General features: G+C 42.8%; 1 protein-coding gene across 3 annotated transcripts in view; it reads right to left on the bottom strand.

The window, feature by feature from the left end:
* Positions 1-22,445, bottom strand: part of LOC139176077 (ATP-binding cassette sub-family C member 4-like) — a 401,158-nt gene that overhangs the window by 345,098 nt on the left and 33,615 nt on the right. For all 3 annotated transcript variants that reach the window (XM_070800386.1, XM_070800387.1, XM_070800388.1), the window contains 4 exons: positions 11,813-11,902; positions 9,727-9,919; positions 4,080-4,173; positions 3,767-3,856 (listed from right to left, as the gene is read on the bottom strand). The gene's annotated coding sequence lies outside the window, so the exon portion shown is untranslated. The remainder of the gene's footprint in view (positions 1-3,766; positions 3,857-4,079; positions 4,174-9,726; positions 9,920-11,812; positions 11,903-22,445) is intronic.

Genomic DNA, 22,445 nt, shown 5'->3' with positions numbered 1-22,445 from the left:
GTAAAGAACCCATGTGCCAATGCAGGAGACATGGCTTCGATCCCTGGTCCAGGAGGGTCCCACATACCACGGAGCAACTCAGTCCATGGACCACAACTACCGGGCCTGTGCTCTGGGGTCCAGGAGCCTCAACTACTGAGCCCACACACCCTAGAGCCAGTGCTCTGCTCAAGAGGAGCCACTGAAATGAGAAGCCCACACTGCAACTAGAGAGAAGCCCCTGCTCATCACAACTAGAAAGAAAGCCCCACAGCAACAAAGAGCCAGCACAGCCATAAACAAATAATTATTTTTAATTAAAAAAAAAGTAAAAAAAAAATAGGACCTAATCAAACTTACAAACTTTTGCACAGTAAAGGAAACCATAAACACAATGAAGAGACAACCTACAGAATGGGAGAAGATACTACAAATGATGTGACCAACAAGGGCTTAATTTCCAAAATATACAAACAGCTCATACAACTCAACAAGAACAAAAAATCTAATCAAAAAATAGGCAGAACTAAATAGACATTTCTCCAAAGGACAGACACAGATGGCCAAAAGAAGCTCACCATTGTGAATTATTGGAGAAATGCAAATCAAAACTACAATCCGGTATCAACTCACACCAGTCAGAATGGCCATCATTAAAATAACAGTGGCTGAGGGGGAATGGAGTAAAGAGAACCCTCCTACACTGCTGGTGGGATTATCAGTTGTTGCAGGCATTACGGAAGACAGTATGGAGATTCCTCAGAAAACTAAAAACAGAATTATCTTATAATCCAGTAATCCCATTTCTGGGCATATATCTGGGGGAAACTATAAATCAAAAAGACACATGCAAGCCTATGTTCATAGCAAAACTATTCACAATAGCCAAAACATGGAAATAACCTAAATGTCCATAGACAAATGAATGGGTATACCTGTGGTGGATTCATTTTGATATTTGGCAAAACTAATACAATTATGTAAAGTTTAAAAATAAAATAAAATTAAAAAAAAATAAAGACCTAAAAAAAAAAGAAGATGTGATACATATAGATGATGCAATACTACTCAGCCATAAAATAAAAAGAAAGAAAGAATACCATTTGCAGAAATGTGGGTGGACCTAGATTTTATCATACTAAGTGAAGTAAGCCAGAAAGAGAAAGATATCACGTATCACTTATATGTGGAATCCAAAATATGGCAAAAATGAACCTATCTACAAAACAGAAACAGACTCACAGACAGTGAACAGATTTGGGATTGCATGGGTGGAGGGGTGTGGGGGAGAGATGGACTGGGAATTTGGGGTTAGCAGATGCGAACTATTATGTGTATAATGGACAGACAACACGGTCCTATGGTATAGTGCAGAGAACTGTATTCAGGATATTCAATATCCTGAGATAAACCATAACGGAAAAGAGTATTAAAAAGAATGTATAGCTGTGTATAACTGAGCCATTTTGCTGTACAAATAAAGTAACACAATATTGTAAATTAACCATATTTCAATAAAAACTTTTTAATAAGAAAGGACAGAAACACAGGGGTGCTTGAGGACAGAGGGGAGACTGCATGAGGACACCGCACAGTGGCCGCTGCCAGAGGGCGAGGTGGCATGCTCAGCAGAGACCGAAGCTGCCCACGCGCTGGACTCCCAGCCTCGAGAACCGTGAGAGAATCAATTTCTGTTCTCTAAGCACCTCCATCTGTGACAGTTTGCTATAGACTGAATGTTTTGTCCTCAAAATTCATGCATTAAAACCTAATCTTCACTGTGTTGGTATTAGGAGGTGGGGCCATCAGGAGGTGATTGGGTCATGAGGGTGGAACCTCCACGAAAGGTATCCTGATAAAAGGAACCACAGGGCTCCCTCACCCTTCCAGCACAAGAGGACACCAGAATCAGACCCTCACCAGATGTTGAATCTGCCAGCACCCTGACTTGGACTTTCTCAGCCTCCAGAACCGAGATAGATAAACTTCCATTATTTCTAAGCCACCCAGCTCTGGTTCCTGTGAGAGCAGCCTGGATGGACACAATCCTAGAAACTAACACAGGACCTGACAAGGAGAATTCCCAAACGGCTTCTCTCTGCCAAACACCCCGCCTCCTCCAGGCGAGGATGTGCCTGTTGTCCTCCTCACAGCCCTGCTTCCTCCTCCCTCCACACCTGAGCTTCTCCTCTTCCTTCAGCAAAGGACTGGGTCCTCTTCTCAGCCTCCACATATCTGCCCAGCCTGCAGGCCCCAGGGCACTGCCCGCCCAGCCCCGGGCACAGGGAACCTTCCAACTTCAGTGAAAGCCTCCAGCTGCCACTTCTGCTTCCACTTAGTACTTCCTACCCTGTATGAAAACTCTCTAAACCGTGACTCTGCTGAGCTTTCCCAGGCATCTGTCTTAACCAGCTCCATGTAGAGACAGGTTCCTCAGAGGCAGGAATGAAAGCTGGGCATCCTAGTCTCCCTTATTCTGCCCAGTGTGGTCCTTCCCCTCTCCTGGCTCACCGTCCTCCTTATAAACTGAAAGGCTTTGTGTAGGAACATCTGTAAGGGCATCGATCTCAGTGTATACAGCAGGACATTAATAAGTGCAGCTGGAAAGCTCGTTGGCTTTACAAGGTGAACAACAGCAAGGGAACTAACTGTGGGGTAGATGTGGAGGCTGTTTCAGAAAAAGCGAATTCATGAGGCTTTCAAACAGGCCAGTCTAGACTCCACCGGAGGCGTCAGTCAGCGTGTGTTAGGACAGAAAAGCATCAGAGCTCTTCTCCTCCAGGAGTTCTGTGGCCAAGAAAGAGCCACTGACAACAAATTCCAGAAATAAAGTGAGAGTCAGGACTTCAACCAAGATACCGAGTTTCAAATTCAAGGTAACCCTACACAAGGGTCTAACTATTAATTCTAGTAAGAATCCATGAAGCAATGTAAAACAACTGAGTCAGATGTGAAAAGAACATACTCAGATGTGAAATAAATCATTTGTAAATTTTAGTCTTTATTAAGTATTTCCAAACCAACTGATTAATTAATAAGCATAAACCAATAGTCTTTCCATGGAAGTCCTATGTTGGTACTGAAAACTTCAGTTCTAATGTGCCTTCAGGAGAAGGCAATGGCATCCTATTCCAGTACTCTTGCCTGGAAAATCCCATGGATGGAGGAGCCTGGTGGGCTGCAGTCCATGGGGTCGCTAAGAGTCAGACACGACTGAGCGACTTCACTTTCACTTTTCACTTTCATGCACTGGAGAAGGAAATGGCAACCCACTCCGGTGTTCTTGCCTGGAGAATCCCAGGGACAGGGGAGCCTGGTGGGCTGCTGTCTATGTGGTCACACAGAGTTGGACATGAGTGAAGTAACTTAGCAGCAGCAGCAGCAATTTGCCTTCAACACATGATAGAGGAAAAAGGACTGGCAACCAGTTACCAGGTTACCAAGTCCTACTCTCTGATTTAAAATTTTTACATTGCCCTTCTTACCCCTGGGGTCTGGACAAATAAACTGCAAGTCATGGGGGAATCTGACATCTATCCCTCTCTCCCTAAAGCATGGACCCCACTCTCCTCCACACACTGGAAGCACCTGCTGTATTTTCCTATCCTGACCTCATCATGAATGTAAGATTTCTCTATGATGGATCTTCTGTGGAGGGAAGGGAGGGGAGGGAGGAACACCAGAGCAGAGGGAGTTGAGTCTCGCACAAAGGCTTTCCTGAGTTCCTTTTCCTGATCCCTACAGGGTTCCTGCAAAAAAAAAAGATATAAAACACGTGCAAACTCACTGTTAGAACAAGTGCCTGCTGACTTCTTCTGCATCCACTGAGCTGAGCGGATTGTCCAGGAGGTAGATGTCTGCATCCTGATACATGGCTCTAGAAAATGTGGAGAGACGTCAGGAAAGGACACTTCACACTCCCTGGGTCTCATCTCTGAATCATGATGGTGTCCGACAACACCAGGTTCCTTCTACAAGCCCAGGGAAAGGGCCAAGACCTTGCTTCACACAGGCCCACCCAGTGAGCGGGGTCTGCGTGCTCATGTCCACTAGGAGCCGCGGAGGAGGAGGGGCAGGATGGCAACTGAAACCCCATTTACCTGGCGAGGCTGACAGGGCTTTCTGTCCTTCACTCAGTGGGGTTCCTCCATCTCCTGTCACAGTTAGATCTCTTTCCTCCAAATTCTGAAAATCCTGTGTGGAGATAGAAAACGGAAAAAAGAAAAACATTTAAAATGTGTTCTCCTGCCATCCTAACCTTTTAGCATCAGTTCTTCATACAAGTGTTTAATCAACAGCAATGTGCTTATTTCATAGTGACTAAATTGGAACCAGGAAAGTTAAACTCTCAGGGCTTTTCACTTTTTTCATTCTGTATTTTTTCAAAGCATTTATGCATTTTACCACTTTAACACGTATTTATTGAGGATTGACTATACACCAGGCACCATTCTGGGCACAATGAATTCTGCCACGAGGAAACAGAGCTCTTAGAATTTCTTTCCATGCTGGGAGATAAGTGATATGGAAAATTAACCTGAGCACAAGGACTGAGGACAAGAAGGAAAAGGAAGCCGGCTCAGGGGGATGCAGAGTGAAGGAGGGAAGTGAGTCCACACTGGGGTGTGAGGGCTCTGCTCAGAGAGGGTGTGAGCAGATCTGGGGGTAGGGAGGGGCTCAGGCAGACCTGGAGAGGCTGGTCCTCACAGAGGGAGGGGCGAGTGCAGGGGCTATGGGGAGATGCCCAAGGGGTTCAGGACAAGGAGGCAGGAGAGCAGAGTGAGAATGAGGGGGTGAGGGTGGAGACAGAGCAGGAGGAGCCTGGGGGCACTCCAGTAAGAGGAGGAGGGGGAGGGGAGGATTGACATGATCTGAGGTTTACAAGGAAACTCCTGTGCTTTGCAGAAACCAGGCAGTAAGTGGGGAAGGGTAAAGGCAGATACAAGTGAGGACATTACTGGAATAAGCTAGAAAACAGTGGGAATGGAGAGATGGGGTTACACTCCAGACACATTTGGAAGGCAGAGTTGTAAGACCTGCTGACAGGATAGGTGTGGGCTGTAAGAGAAGAGGAGACTGTGGTGTCTGGGGTGAAGAAGGGGAAGGACAGGGTCTCCATTTACTGAGCGGGGGAAGATGGTGGAGGCAGGTTTAGGAGACATCACTTGTGGACAAGCTGAGATGAGCTCTCAGTGACATCACGGTGAAGCTAGATATGCAGGTGCAAAGGTCTGTGCTAGAGACACAGGTGTGAGAGCTGGAAGCCCAGGAGGTGAAGGCACAGGACTTGTTTTATCTCAAGTTACCAGTTTTCCTGATCTTGGTCTCTGCTTCTCACTTTCAGAGAAGGGATAACACCTCGCCAATGTCTTCACAGTGATAATTAAGGCAAGTCAGAGTGAAAGACAAGGTCTGTACAGAAATGGGAGCAGAAAGAGCAGGCTGGGCAGGAAAACCAAAAGGAAAGAAACAACGTGTTTGAGGGACACCAAGGAGATCAGCTGTACTAAGTAGATGCTTGTCTGTGAAAGCAGGAAAAACTCAAAGTTAAGAAGGATATGAAGCTTTGACTTGAGGATCTGGGAATCTACCATAAGCTATATTTGAATATTATTTAAGAAGTAGGCTTCAGCATGGGGAACACAGGTATACCTGTGGCAGATTCATTTCGATATTTGGCAAAACTAATACAATATTGTAAAGTTTAGAAATAAAAAAAAAAAAAAGTAAATGGACAAATCAGTCTATTTTCCCCAGAGTATCTGGGGAAATTAAAAAAAACAATGACAACAATATCCCCCAACAACAAGATAACAATCAGGTTTTGTTACACAATTATTATGTTAGAAATCTTTGAAATATCTACTAAACCCCTCAGGCATCAACCTAAGATACACAGCAGTACCTTTCTGCGGATGACGTGCTAACTCTGTCTCTACTTTAGCAAATTTGGGGGGAAAGCGGGTAGCACACTGGAGTCTGCATGAGAAACAAGTCCTTTGATCTCCCTAAGTCTCACATTCCTCTTCTACAGAATGTGCTACAAAAACAAGAGTCACTAAACTCAAAAGTGAGGACACCCTCTATAAATGGAAAAAGGACTGGAATTGATTGTAACTTGCTACTGGTGGCTGATGCCTATTTTCCCATCAAACCAACAGTGGGACCACATTCACATTGTGGGTCATAACATGCAAAGCACATGACCATAAAGAGAAGAAAGAGTGTCCATCGTAACCCTCCCTCCCTGACAGGCACACAGACACACAGGGTCCCTGCTCACTCAAAGCTTAAGTAGGTTATATCCAATGAAAGGCAGCAACTGATCTGTCATGAAAATTCATCATTCTTTCATCATCTTTCATTGTTGAGTTCAGAAGTTATTACCATCTCTTGATTTGGTTTTCATGAACAACAATGAGCCACTTTAAACAGGTTCCCAGCCCTACATACACACATACACACACACACATATATTGGCCTCTGTTTCACTGTTGAAGTCCTTGAAAACTGCTCCACTTAACTTGAGGAGCCTGATAGGCTGCAGTCCATGGGGTCGTGAAGAGTCGGACATGACTGAGCGACTTCACTTTCACTTTTCACTTTCCTGCATTGGAGAAGGAAATGGCAACCCACTCTAGTGTTCTTGCCTGGAGAATCCCAGGGATGGTGGAGCCTGGTGGGCTGCCATCTATGGGGTTGCACAGAGTCAGACACGACTGAAATGACTTAGCAGCAGTAGCTTTTATGCTTTGATTCTACATTGTTTCATTTTGCTTAACAAAATAGTAACACATCATAGCACAGCAACCTTAACCATGTTCTAGAAAAAGCACCTAAATCCACACATTCACTTAGCACAGTTAGGGCACAAGAAACAGGCTCTCTGAGTTTGGTAGCAAGACTGTAACTGTGTTGTTGACTCTGAACATTATTCATGGACCAGCCCCAAATGGGAAAACCATTTCACAGGATTTGCAACAAAATCCAAGTCAGGCTAAATTCCTAGCCACCATTTTCCAATTAGGTTAAAGGGAAAAGCCTGACTTGCATATAGCCTACAATTCCCCCCACTGACAGGTGTTCTTATTCACATTATTTTCCTTTAAGTTTCCCCAATTCTCACTGGACAGCAGACACACACACTAGAGGCAAACTAGAAAATGGCAAAGCAGATCTGATGCCATCCATCCAGAAGCACATCAAGGGCCCTTCAGCGATGGTTGAGACTTACAGTAGAAGCACCATGGAGCAGACTGCTGAAATGGTAAATGTGAGTCCGGACGTGAGGCCCTGGCAGAGGAGGGCTGGACTCTAGAGTCAAGCAGCAGGAGCCCTGCTTCCTTCACAGCTTTTCTTCCATGTGGAATCACCCCTCCTCTCACAGCCTGTCAATATCCTGCCCATTTTCCCAGTATCATCCCAAGTATACTCTCGCATGAAACCATCCTGGACTCATCTCTATCTGCTGGGTTCCTAAGGCTCTGTTTACATCTCTCATCTCTCATGAAAGACCGTCTTATTCTGCTCCATCATTTGTACACGTGTACATGGCTTCTCTCAGCTCCTGAGGGGTAAGATCTGTGCACCAAGCTCTGTGCTGGACCCTAATGCTGATTATCTCTAATCTTCACAACAAGCTCACAGGAAGCACTGGCCCCATTTCACAGATGAGGAAACTGAGACTAAGTGAGGTCGTATCACTGGTCTGAGGATGGTCAGCTGTTAAACAGAAGAGCTGGAATCTGAACCAGATCATGTCCTTTTGAACCATTTTATAGCCTATTGCTCTTTCACATCACATCGCCCAGGGGGTGACTGAAGATTATATCTGAAATGAAGGCAACACTAAAATAACTCAAGTCTTGAAGGCCTCTATACCTAGACACAGAAGGATCTTATTATCTATGATTGTCAAGGCAACCTGAAAAGAAAATGTCCAAGTCACCAGGAATGTGTAAATATGAGATGAAAGTATAAACTTACAGGCGTCCAAGAGGGCTTTGTAAGGTCAAGCAATATATATGGGAAAATATCAAACTAGAATTTATCAACATGATACCTTTAACTAGGTAATGCCTAAAACTTTTTAAAATCCTTAAAAGATTTTTTTTAAAACTTGTTTAAAAAAATTAAGTTTTTAAAAGTGGTTAATGATAATATAAAATGTTACATACTATATTGCTTATCGTAACAGAATATGTTTATTGATGATTTATGTGGCATCTGGCCCCATTCAGTTCAATTCAGTCACTCAGTCATGTCTGACTCTCTGCGACCCCATAAATAACACGCCAGGCCTCCCTGTCCATCCTCAACTCCCGGAGTTCACCCAAACTCATGTCCATCGAGTCAGTGATGCCATCCAGCCATCTCATCCTCTGTCATCCCCTTCTCCTCCTGCCCCCAATCCCTCCCAGCATCAGAGTCTTTTCCAATGAGTCAACTCTTCGCATGAGGTGGCCAAAGTATTGGAGTTTCAGCTTTAGCATCAGTCCTTCCAGTGAATACCCAGGACTGATCTCCTTTAGAATGGACTGTTTGGATCTCCTTGCAGTACAAGGGACTCTCAAGAGTCTTCTCCAACACCACAGTTCAAAAGCGTCAATTCCTCAGCACTCAGCTATCTTCACAGTTACTTCCTGGCAAACAGATGGGGAAAAGGTAGAAACAGTGACAGATTTTATTTTCTTGGGCTCAGAAATCACAGCAGACAGTGACTGCAGACATGAAATTAAAAGATGCTTGCTCCTTGGAAGAAAAGCTGTGACAAACCTAAACAGTATATTAAAAAGCAGAGCCATCACTTTGCCAACAAAGGTCCATATAGTCAAAGCTATGTTTTTTCCACTAGTCATTCATGGATGTGAGAGTTGGACCATAAAGAAGGCAAAGTGCCAAAGAATTGATACTTTTGAATTGTGGTGCTGGAGAAGACTCTTGAGAGTCCTATGGACTGCAAGGAGATCAAACCAGTGCATACTTAAAGGAAATCAACCCTAAATATTCATTGGAAGGACTGATGCTAAAGCTGAATTTCCAATACTTTGGATAACTGATACGAAGTGCCAACTCATTGAAAAAGACCCTGACACTGGGAAAGACTGAGGGCAGGAGGACAAGGGGACAACAGAGGATTAGATGGTTCAATGGCATCACCGACTCGATGGACATGAGTTTGAGCAAGCTCCAGAAGATGGTGAAAGACAGGGAGGCCTGGCCTGCTGCAGTCCATGGAGTCGAAAAGAACTGGACAGGCCTTCGTGACTGAAAAACAACAATGAGTGCTTACAGATGAACTAATCTGAGGTCTAGGATCTGTTTTGGAATACCGGGGGATGGGGCGGGGTGTTGGGTGGAGGGGTGGCACAAGGCAGGGGTAAAGACCCAACAAGACTGGCCACCAGCTGACCCCGGCTGAACCTGGGGGTGCAAACATGAGGGTTCATTACATGGCGCTCTCTATTCTTCAAAATTTTGTTAACTGTCCATTAAAAAAAAGAATCTAAAAGTGAATGATACTTCACCAAATGAAACAAAGGCATTCTGTGACCATCATTATCACACAAGAATTAAAACAGCCACATATATGACTGCATACTTACCCAGAAGTCCAGCATAAAGCAACAAATAAGACCTTTCAGATTCAAAAAAAAAAAAAAAGAACTTTTAACAAACCTTAGAGCTTAAATCAATGTTATCATTATTTGAAATTCGACTACATGCAACTCAAGAGTCATTATTCACCTCTTCCAAAGCACAAGCCTTTATTACTTCTTCATATTGTTCTTCTTCATATTTCTTCCCAAATAAAATGTTACTCTTCACAGTTCCTGGAAACACCCAAGGCTGCTGAGAAACACATGCGATCCTCCCGAGCACACTGACCTTCCCCTGGCTTGGGGGCAGCTCACCCAAGCATAGCTCTTAACAGCGAGGACTGAAACAGACAGCAACACACACACATGAACACGGTGCACTCAGGACAGAACACGACCCACAGCACAGCCGACCCCACCCTGGTGCTTGATACACGATATCAGAAGAGTATAAAGTACAGCTTTGATACTGCAGGGAAAAAAATGGAAAAGAGCATTATTGGTCACCGTAAACTAAAGGTTGATAAGGAATATTAATACAATAACAATCGACTCTGCCTGAGTTCCCTCAGATGAAATGTTCTACTCAGCAAAGACTAAGAATGTTTAACATCCTTCTCTAGCAGAACAGACAAGCAGGATGTGTATTTTCTGTATCTGATGTTTAATGCAGTTGTTCCTGCATCTGAGTATCTTTTACTTGACAAATACTTGTTTTTAAAAAGCTATGTGGGGCTTCCCTGGTGATCCAGTGGTTAAGAATCCACCCTCCAGGATGGGAGGAAGGGATAATTAGGAGTTCAGGATGGACAGGTAGGTACACACTGCTGTATTTAAAATGGATCACCAGCAAGGACCTACTGCACAGCTCATGGAACTCTATTCAATGTTATGTGGCAGCCTGGATGGGAGGGGAATTTGGGGGAGAATGGATACATGTGTACGTATGGCTGACATACACCCTTCACTGTTCACCTGAAACTATCACAACATTGTTAACTGGTTACACCCCAGTACAAAATAAAATGTTAAAAAAACAATAATTATATCCAGATAATAAACACTGAAAAAAAGAAGAATCCATCTTCCAAAGCCAGAGGCTTTGGTTAGATCCCTGGTCCCCTGGTGGGGGAACTAATATCCCACATGCCCAGGGCAACTGAACCCACATGCCACAATTAGAGATGCTATGCACTACAACAAAGACCCAATGCAACCAAATACATAAATAAGTATATTTTTAAAAATTGATAACTATGTGTGAAGAATATATCCAAAGATTATTATTTAAAATAACTCTGTGGTTGATGTATTTGAAGACCAGAAGTCCATTATGCCCAAGGGATTCAAATCCTGGGCTCTGTGACAACTTAGGAGGGTAGGATGGGATGAGAGGTGGGAAAGAGGTTCAAGAGAGAGGAAACATGTAAACTTATGGCTGATTCATGCTGACGTATGGCAGAACCCAACACAATATTGTAAAGCGATTATCCTCCAATTAAAAATAAATTTTTAAAAAAGTCCTTCATGGAGGAAATCATCACCCTCTCATGTGCACATCCCACATTTAGGTTTCTGTATTTTGTTGTACAAAACACAGGACACTAAGTGCACATGTACGTGTCCTTCATATCTCTTGTAACACAGAGAAATGACATGCCTATGTCCACGCCATCAGAGCACTCACCACACTGGGCTGAAATAGTCTGCCTGCATATCTGTCTTGCCCCAGAACCTGGTTGCCTCTGGAGGACAGAGGTGTCAAGATCTGGCTCATGTCTATATCTTTAGCTCCAGCACATGATTGCACATTCCCTAATGTGCACTGATGGGACCAAGTCAAGTCACATGAAGAAATGCTCAGAGCTTCCTGGAAGAGCCTTCACCACCTCCAGACTTCCTGGAGGGGCCACTGTGACAAAAAGAAGTCCCCACTGTCTCCGTCCATCCTGAACAGCTGCCACATAAATAATCTCCTTCACTGAGATGTCCAAACTCCCCACGAGCAGTTCCCAACTATGTCACATGAAGCATCAAGAAGGAAAACACAATGTGCATTTATCCTGAATTTGGCCATGAAACCTTTTTGCAAAACTAATGTACCTAGAGAAACACCTTTCTAGATATACCCAATTCTAGCTCAAACTGAGTCACACTCAGCTCTGGGCTCCACTCTGAGGTCTGAACAGGGGCTGTGGCATTGCATCAGGCTGACAAAAGGCATCACAACTTACCCTTCCTGCGCCCATAGGTCCGACCACAGCTAACAGTTCACCGGGTCTGACAGTAAAGGAAAGGCCTTGGAGGGTTGGGGTCTCTGATTCCTGCAAATTAAAGTTTATAAAAATGTACCCATTTCAATAAAGTAATACACATTACTTTAAAAAGTAGAAAAAATAACGTAATAGTCACTGATATCCTGATATTAACTCACATTTTTCTCCTTCCTATTTTAAGATACTGTGTCCCAAAGGCCTTTTCATCCAATCCTATGACTTAGGGGGTTTGAAGTAGTTTTTGTTTGTTTGTTTGTTTAACTTTTTAACTTTACAATATTGTATTGGTTTTGCCATATATCAACATGAATCCACCACAGGTATACACATGTTCCCCATCCTGAACCCTCCTCCCTCCTCCCTCCTCCCTCACCGTACCATCCCTCTGGGTCGCCCCAGTGCACCAGCCCCAAGCACCCAGTATCGTGCATCTAAGTTGCCTTTAGGAAGCCTCTTTCTTTTACCAGATTTACATACGGATTCAGCTCTAGACACCCACAGAATTTAGTAGCAGAGATGACAAGGCACCTTCCTGAAATGCAAACTGAATGATGCATGCTACTTTATTAAAATAATGTACTTAATACAATATCCAGTGTGGAAGGTTTTTAATCATTTATAAGTTTTCATCAGGACCCTTGGTTTTAACTGGCTCATTAATCTCCACAAAGTGGCAGCATAAGTACCTGGCATGCCTGGCCTTTTACTAAATAAATAAATTGAAAGTGAAAGTCGCTCAGTCATGTCCAACTCTTTGCAATCCCATGGACTATAAAGTCCATGGAATTCTCCAGGCCAGAATACTGGAGTGAATAGCCTTTTCCTTCTCTAGGGGATCTTCCCAACCCAGGGATCAAACCCAGATCTCCCACATTGCAGGAGGAATCTTTACCAACTGAGCCACAAGGGAAGCCCAAGAATACCAGGCAGGTAGCGTATTCCCTCTCCAGGGGATCTTCCCAAGCCAGGAATCAAACTGGGGTCTCCTGTATTGCAAATGGATTCTTTACCAACTGAGCTATAAGGGAAGCCCTAAATAATTTGAAAGCTCCACTAATCTCTCCATTTTCATTTGATAAAACAAACCTCAGTAATGCTCAATAAGCAAACAGGCACTTTATATTAAGAAGTCACTCTTGGTAAATTAACTCTTATAAGTAATCTTCAAAGCTCTAAAGAGGGCTTTAATTCAACACCAACAACAAAACAATGGGAAATAAAGAAATTAATTATGACACCATGGGTCAGAGTGATAAAGCCTCAATTTTATACATGATACATGCATTATGTGTCCTGGCTAAACAGGGCAATAAAGTACTTCTACTGTAAGAAAAATATAAAGCATGAAGGTATATGTGACAACACATAATCCAACTCAAGGGTAAAGGACAAAGTACTCCTCATGCTGATCACAGGTCACATTCCAGAGAGACCTAGGGTATCTGCGTGTCTTTACATATCTTGAGTGTTAAGAAAATAGTAACTGCTATGTCAAAAAAAAAAAAAAAAAAAGGTTTCATGTTATTAAGTAAAACACCCAAAAGACTAAAGGCATAGAGTCTGAATTAAAAGTCTGGAATAATCATCAAATTGAAATTTTTTTCTAGAAAAAACTGAACGGATTAAACAACATTCACATGCTAAAAAAATGACAATGATTTTTCATCACCAAAAAAACTAGTTTCAGATTCTAAGAATGAATGATCTACCAAAAGAAGCTACATTTTCATATGCAAGAAACATTTTTTAAGCCTTTTAAGCTTCTCCACTTTCCCCCTCAGTCAGTCTCTCCCATCAAGAAGCTTCCATAAGCCTCTTATCCATTTTCATCAGAGGGCAGACAGACTGAAAACCACAATCACAGAAAACTAACCAATCTGATCACATGGACCACAGCTTTGTCTAACTCAATGAAACTATGAGCCATGCCATGTAGGGCCACCCAAGACAAACGGGTCATGGTGGAGAGTTCTGACAGAATGTGGTCCATTGGAGAAGGGAATGGCAAACCACTTCAGTATTCTTGCCTTGAGAACCCCATGAACAGTATGAAATGGCAAAAAGATAAGACACTGAAAGATGAACTCCCCAGGTCAGTAGGCGCCCAATATACTACTGGAGATCAGTGGAGAAATAACTCCATAAAGAATGAAGAGACAGAGCCAAAGCAAAAACAACACCCAGCTGTGGATGTGAATAGTGACAGAAGCAAAGTCCAGTGCTAAAAAGAGAAATATTGTAGATGAATCTGGAATGTTAGGTCCATGATTCAAGGCAAATTGGAAGTGGTGAAACAGGAGATGGCAAGAGTGAACATTGACATTTTAGGAATCAGCAAAATAAAATGACTGGAATGGATGAATTTAACTCAGATTACCATTGTATCTACTACTGTGGGTAAGAATTCCTTAGAAGAAATGGAGTGGCTATTGTAGTCAACAAAAGAGTCCAAAATGCAGTACTTGGATGCAATCTCAAAAATGACAGAATGATCTCTGTTCGTTTCCAAGGCAAAGCATTCAATATCACAGTAATCCAAGCCTATGCCCCAACCAGTAATGCTGAAGAAGCTGAAGTTGAATGGTTCTATGAAGACCTACAAGACCTTCTAGAAAGTGAAGTGAAGTCACTCAGCTGTGTCCAACTCTTTGCAATCCCGTGGACTGTAGCCTACCAGGCTCCACTGTCCATGAGATTTTCCAGGCAAGAATACTGGAGTGGGTTGCCATTTCCTTCTCCAGAATATCATCCCAACCTGGGATTGAACCCAGGTCTTCCACATTGTAGGCAGATGTCTTACTGTCTGAGCTACCAGAACTAACACACAAAAAAAGATGTCCTTTTCATTATAGGGGACTGGAATGCAAAAGTAGGAAGTCAAGAAACACCTAGACTAATAGGAAAATTTGGCCTTGGAGTACAGAATGAAGCAGGGCAAAGGACAATAGAGTTTTACCAAGAGAACACACTGGTCACAGCAAACACCTTCTTCCAACAATACAAGAGAAGACTCTACACATGGACATCACCAGATGGTCAATACCAAAATCAGATTAATTATATTATTGGTGGCCAAAGATGGAGAAGCTCTATACAGTCAGCAGAAAAAAGACAGGGAGCTGACTGTGGCTCAGATCATGAACTCCCTATTGCCAAAATCAGACTTAAATTGAAGAAAGTAGGGGGAACCAATAAACCATTCGAAGTGAGAAACAGATTCAAAGGACTAGATCTGATAGACAGACTGCTGGTTGAACTATGGACAGAGGTTCATGACATTGTACAGGAGACAGGGAGCAAGACCATCCCCAAGAAAAAGAAATGCAAAAAAGCAAAATGGCTGTCTGAGGAGGCCTTACATTATAGCTGAGAAAAGAAGAGAAGTGAAAAGCAAAGGAGAAAAGGAAAGATGCATCCATTTGAATGTGGAGTTCCAAAGAATAGCAAGGAGAGATAAGAAAGCCTGCCTCACTGATCAGTGCAAAGAAATAGAGGAAAACAATAGAATGGGAAAGACCAGAGATCTTTTCAAGAAAATTAGAGATAACAAGGGAATATTTCATGCAAAGATGGGCAATAAAGGACAGAAATGGTATGGACCTAACAGAAGTAGAAGACATTAAAAAGAAGTGGCAAGAATACACAGAAGAACTGTACAAAAAAGATCTTCACAATCCAGAAAATCATGATGGTGTGATCACTGACCTAGAGCCAGACATCCTGGAATGTGAAGTCAAGTGGGCCTTAAGAAGCATCACTACAAACAAAGAGAGTGGAGGTGATGGAATTCCAGCTGAGTTGTTCCAAATCCTAAAAGATGATGCTGTGAAAGTGCTACACTCAATATCCCAGCAAATTTGGAAATATCAGCAGTGGCCACAGGACTGGAAAAGGTCAGTTTACATTCCAATCCCAAAGAAAGGCAATGCCAAAGAATGCTCAAACTACCACACAGTTGCACTCATCTCACGCGCTAGTAAAGTAATGCTCAAAATTCTCCAAGCCAGGCTTCAGCAATATGTGAACCATGAGCTTCCTGATGTTCAAGCTGGTTTTAGAAAAGGCAGAGGAACCAGAGATCAAATTTCCAATATCCACTGGATCATGGAAAAAGCAAGAGAATTCCAGAAAAACATCTATTTCTGCTTTATTGACTATGCCAAAGCCTTTGACTGTGTGGATCACAATAAACTGTGGGAAATTCTGAAAGAGATGGGAATACCCGACCACCTGATCTGCCTCTTGAGAAATTTGTATGGAGGTCAGGAAATAACAGTTAGAACTGGACATGGAACAACAGACTGGTTCCAAATAGGAAAAGGAGTACGTCAAGGCTGTATATTGTCACCTTGATTATTTAACTTCTATGCAGAGTACATCATGACAAATGCTGGGCTGGAAGAATCATAAGGTGAAATCAAGATTGCTGGGAGGAATATCAATAACCTCAGATATGCAGATGACACCACGCTTATGGCAGAAAGTGAAGAGGAACTAAAAAGCCTCTTGATGAAAGTGAAAGTGGAGAGTGAAAAAGTTGGCTTAAAGCTCAACATTGAGAAAACGAAGATCATGGCATCTGGTCCCATCACTTCATGGGAAGTAGATGGGGAAACAGTGGAAACAGTTTCAGACTTATTTATTTATTTATTTATTTTTGGCTCCAAAATCACTGCAGATGGTGACTGCAACCCTGAAATGAAAAGACGCTTACTCCTTGGAAGGAAAGTTATGACCAACCTAGATAGCATATTCAAAAGCAGAGACATTACTTTGCCAACAAAGTTTCATTTTGTCAAGCCTAGGGTTTTCCCTGTGGTCATGTATGGATGTGAGAGTTGGACTGTGAAGAAGGCTGAGTGCCAAAAAATTGATGCCTTTGAACTGTGATGTTGGAGAAGACTCTTGAGAGTCCCTTGGACTGCAAGGAGATCCAACCAGTCCATTCTGAAGGAGATCAACCCTGGGATTTCTTTGGAAGGAATGGTGCTAAAGCTGAAACTCCAGTACTTTGGCCACCTCATGTGAAGAGTTGACTCATTGGAAAAGACTCTGATGCTGGGAGGGATTGGGGGCAGGAGGAGAAGGGGATGAGGGGATGAGATGGCTGGATGGCATCACTGACTCGATGAACGTGAGTCTGGGTGAAGTCCGGGAGTTGGTGATGGACAGGGAGGCCTGGCATGCTGTGATTCATGGGGTCACAAAGAGTTGGACACAACTAAGTGACTGAACTGAACTGAACTGATCCCCGACCACCTTTTTCTGAAGGAAATCAACTTAAAACTCTAGTTAATAAGCCTCCTGGGCATAATAGGAGTGTTTAAATCCAAACCCCTCAGAGGTCTCTCTAACTTGCCTGACAGGTTTACCCAGACTCCTACAGCTATGCAAAGGATTGTTTACAGTCTCCCAACTGGGAGAGGCTTGGGAAGCTCAAGATATTCAAATAGTATAGAGCCTCTCAGGGAGTTAGAAATTATTAGAATAAAACTAGTAGAAGATTTCATTGTTGAGCCAATGCTTGCTGCCAAGTTTCCACATCCCCTGTATTGTATCCTCGGAAGTGTATTATTTAATATAGTTGGTATATAGAAAAAATAAGTAGTGGCCTTGGTGTTAACAACTTTAGACCCTTAAGGTAATAAATTATTTCCTTTGTTGTAAGCCCACTGCACCTTTGCCCTATAGGAATGCAACTTTATCTAACACCTTCGCCAAACTTTAAAATAATTACTCTTAGAGAAAATAAGTCTTATAGTTGACAAACCTTATCAGAGTCATAAAATGTTAACAGGCCTTCTGGCCAGAAGATGATGTAAATCACCTCAACCATTTGTATAGGATAAGTTTTCAGAAAAGAAAGCCTGGTCTCCATAAGGATCAAAGACTGCTGACTTTGCATGATTTCACACCCCCTATTATCCTCTATGCACAACTTAAGGTATATAAGCTCCCTTTGAAAATAAAGCTATGGGCCTTGCTCAAAGCTTGGTATCCCCGTGTCGTTCTTTCTTGTTTCTTTTTCTCTCCTTTTCTTTTCTGTTCTTCTTTCAGGACATTTAATTGGAGCTCGGGGGTCCTCTGGGACCACTTACTTGCCTGGGCTTCTAAGACCCACTCGAGAAAATGCCTCAGGTAGGGCACCTTCAGCGATTTGAGAGGGTGCCTGCGGCCTCCATGGTCAGAGCAAAGCTGATGTCATGGGTTTTATTGACTTTCCGCATAAACCAGTTATAATGAGCCTCTAATCTCTCTGCTTTGCTATTCTAATCACCAATGCCGTCCTCCCCAAGGAATCCCTGGATCCAACCGGGGCAGGACCCCGGTACTCCGGGGTGACCAGAAGGTGGCAGCACTCGACAGCTCATGCTGCTGGGTCCCTCCCGCACTGGTTATCCAGGCTCAGAGAACACTTACTAACAAGGATCATAATCTAAGCCACTACTCTGTGCAGACAAGGTTCAAAACCCTGCCCTGTGAAATCTGGAGGCTCCCACAAGACGTTTGTTTCTTTTGTTTTTTTTTTTGGCTGCTTCTCTGTGTCTTTGCTGGGATATGTGGGCTTAGTTGCTCCATAGCATGTGATCTTAGCTATCTCTCATGTGATCTCTCATAGCTTGAGATCTTAATTCTTCAACCAGGGATGGAACCAGAGGCCCCCATACTGAAAGGTGGATTCTTAATCACTGGACCACCAGAGAAGGCCTTGGAAGCATTTATTTTAAAACTTAAAGATCGATACCAAGTCTCATCATTTCATGAATGAGACCTGGGTCCCTGAGACCTTCTCCACCTGTCCACCTGGCTGTCTAGGAGAGCATGTTACAGAGCTCACATCTGTCTCCTGCCTCCCAGCTCAGCAGGGGCTTCAATCAGACTCAGCTTCTGTCCAAAACCCCAATGTGTTCCCCTTCCCCTCCGAAGGCTCCCTCACCCATGACCTAACCTGACAGCCCTAATGACTAATGACCCCAGCAAGGGGCACAGTCCTTCCATAGGCAAGGCCAGGACAACAGAACAGGGTATTCTGAACTACAGTGCAATTTACACAGAAGTCAGTGATCATGTTATTAAGCTCTTGAAAGAACAAGATAGTTCATTTTAAAATGCTACATCAGTTCAGTTCAGTTCAGTCACTCAGTCGTGTCTGACTCTTTGCGACCCCATGAATCGCAGCACACCAGGCCTCCCCGTCCATCACCAACTCCCGGAGACTCACGTCCATCAAGTCAGTGATGCCATTCAGCCGTCTCATCCTCTGTCATCCTCTTCTCCGCCTGCCTCCAATCCCTCCCAGCATCAGAGTCTTTTCCAATGAGTCAACTCTTCTCATGAGGTGGCCAAAGTACTGGAGTTTCAGTTTTAGCATCATTCCGTCCAAAGAAATCCTGGGGCTGATCTTCAGAATGGACTGGTTGGATCTCCTTGCAGTCCAAGGGACTCTCAAGAGTCTTCTCCAACACTGCACTTCAAAAGCATCAATTCTTCGGCACTCAGATTTCTTCACAGTCCAACTCTCACATCCATACATGCCCACTGGAAAAACCATAGCCTTGACTAGACAGACCTTTGTTGGTAAAGTCACGTCTCTGCTTTTCAGTATGCCATCTAGGTTGGTCAAAACTTTTCTTCCAAGGAGTAAGCGTCTTTTCATTTCAGGGTTGCAGTCACCATCTGCAGTGATTTTGGAGCCAAAAATAAATAAATAAATAAATAAGTCTGACACTGTTTCCACTGTTTCCCCATCTATTTCCCATGAAGTGATGGGACCAGATGCCATGATCTTAGTTTTCTGAATGTTGAGCTTTAAGCCAACTTTTTCACTCTCCACTTTCACTTTCATCAAGAGGCTTTTTAGTCCCTCTTCACTTTCTGTCATGCATAGTTTGGCCCAAAAGCAATTCAATGGACACCTGCACACACTGGTGGGGGGGGGGGGGGGTGGTGAGGACGCAGGGGACGGAAGGACAGACGAAGCGTTGGGTGCCCAGGTCCACTTGAACACCTGCATGGAGGACGCGTTGTTGGGCTCTCCCACCTGCTGTTCTGGGCCGCGGGCTGCCTAGCCACGCTCTGTGTGATGACTGGCTCAGGGCACCTCCCCGGTTCCTGATGTGACTACAGTCCAGTTTTACTAAGCACCACGATAGCCCCAGTACCGCCACTCCTCAGGGACACTTCTCCAGCACCAGAAATCCGGGAAACCATAACAGCTGTGTTTCCTGTTTTGATGCTAAGGCTATTAATACTACCTGCTTTTGGACTGAATGAAAGGTAAATGCTACTGTTTACATAATTCAGAGTTAGTCACTGCCAGTTGGTAAACACAGAATTCTTTCTGTGCCCGCTGTCACACCATTGCCAACCAATTCGAGAGCTAACACCACAACTCTGCCTTCCCCTCCACAGCTCCCACCGCAGCTGCCACATCAGGTGTAACTAAAACCACTAACTCTGAGCTCACAATCCATGCTAAAGTCTGCCTCTGATGCAGCCAGGTTCTTTGGAGGAACTGTCCTTTCTTGGGTGTGTAGGCTGTAATTTTCTTTCTCTATAGATTTACAAATCTAAAAACAAAATTACCACACTCTATGGGCTTCCTTGGTGACTCAGATGGTAAAGAATCTGCCTGCAATGTGCAAGACCCAGGTTTGATCCCTGGGTAGGGAAGATCCTCTGGAAAAGAGAATGACAACCATTCCAGTATTCTTACCTGGAGAATTCCATGGACAGAGAAGCCTGGAGGGCTACAATCCTTGGGGTCACAAAGAGTTGGACCCGACTGAGTGACTAACACCAACCCCACCCTCTGAAAATGGATCTGCTAAATGAACAAGGGCTGGAGTGTAACTCACTGAAACCAAAATATTGTCGTCTTTCAATGTGTCCCACATGGAACATGCTATTCTGGGATCTTTAATTTTTCAAGGGATGCATATAGGAGCATTGCTCTTGAAGAAAAATCAGTTAAATCATTTTGCTCAAGGGGAATATTTAAAGTACTCTGCATGAATATTTGTGGCTTCTTCTTATACCTTAAATGCCTGCTGCTGTGGGATTAGATTCTCTCTTCTTTACATGCCAAATGTAACTCTGTAAGTGATGGAAAACTGTCCTGTGCAGATAGCCTCATGACCCTTTTGCAGGTGCAGTGAAAGTCACTTAGCAGTCCCTAGGCAAGATCACTAGAGTGGGTTGCCATTCCCTTTTCCAGGGGATTTTCCCAACCTAGGAACCGAACCTGGATCTCCTGCACTGAAGGCAGATTCTTTACCATGGAGCCACCACGAAAGCCCAATATTGTAAAGTAATTAGCCTCCAATTAAAATTTTTTAAAAAGTAGTCATTTTAAAGCCTGAAAGATGCATTATTTTTATTCGAACTCAGGATGTACTTTAGTGACCAGAATTGAGAAGAAGGTGCTAAATGAGCATCAATCAGGTGGATTTTGGGCTATCATTTAAAAAGTGGAATAAATTTAAAAATTTAGTATCCTTAGAGTAAAATTTTGTGCTTGATAACAGTTTTTTCTACATGGAAAAAAAGATGCCATGTTCCAGATTTTAAAAAATGAATGGAAAGGACAAAAAAATAGTAAAGTATAACACATTATTGTTCATACTTATAAAGCACTTTGTATCACTTAGAAATTAAAGAATAATACCTTAAAGTCTAGACTTAACCTAAAATGCTGGTGATTTGCTATTTCACATTAAAGAAGGGAGAAGTTGGTCTGAGGATATAACTGTTGATGTGGGCAATAAAAAATCTGCTCTAAGATACTACACTGTTAGTATTTAACTGAAAACTTACCTACTTTATTTCAAGTCCGAGTAACTTAAACAATTTATAGGAAGTCAAAAGCCTTCAGCTATTGAGCCACCCTAAATTTTTATTATGGCTGTTAAAAAGTATAAAGTTGATTTAATTATATTTTCCTTTGTACTTCAAAAAAGTATCCTAACTGTTGTACCTTAAGATTTCCACTGAGCTTTCTTAAAATGTAACTTTTATGAGGTAAGAAAGAAGTTGTTTTAGAATCATTTACTAACTCTTTAATGAAACAATCATTTTAAGTTTTGACACAGAAAATATGAGCAGTATAATTTCAGAAAAAAATCTTAGTTGATCAGATTACTGTCAATTTATAATGATGATTGCCCTAGGTAAATAGATCATACTTTTTATTTCTTCTCACCCATCTTTTTCTTCTTAGTTTCAGTTCCTGTGGTATGGTAAGCATGCATACTTTCATCTCTTTAGTTTCCCTATGAATCACTAGTTTTTTCAGGTTTAGAGGGATCCTTCTTCCCTGCCTTTGACACACAGGATTAGTTCAGGGGTTTAAGTCAGTTTAAAATGAGCTTTTGCTCACTAAGGCTCCAGGTCGTTAAGGCTTTTTTGTTTTAGTTTCCTTACCCTACAATGGCTAAATTTAGCACTTGGTTTTCAATATTATATAGTAAGATATGACAAGTTGCTCTTGACCATTTCTTGAGCCAAAATTCCTTACATTTAGTTAATTAAAGGTTCATAAAATGAAGATTTACTATTTCTTCATTGCTTGCTGGTACAGCTATAGTTTGTC

Source organism: Bos indicus, chromosome 12, assembly GCF_029378745.1.
Source record: "Bos indicus isolate NIAB-ARS_2022 breed Sahiwal x Tharparkar chromosome 12, NIAB-ARS_B.indTharparkar_mat_pri_1.0, whole genome shotgun sequence".
NCBI classification, from domain to species: Eukaryota; Metazoa; Chordata; class Mammalia; order Artiodactyla; family Bovidae; genus Bos; species Bos indicus.
Note: the sequence above shows the minus strand (reverse complement) of the source record. Positions and strands in the feature narration are given on the sequence as shown.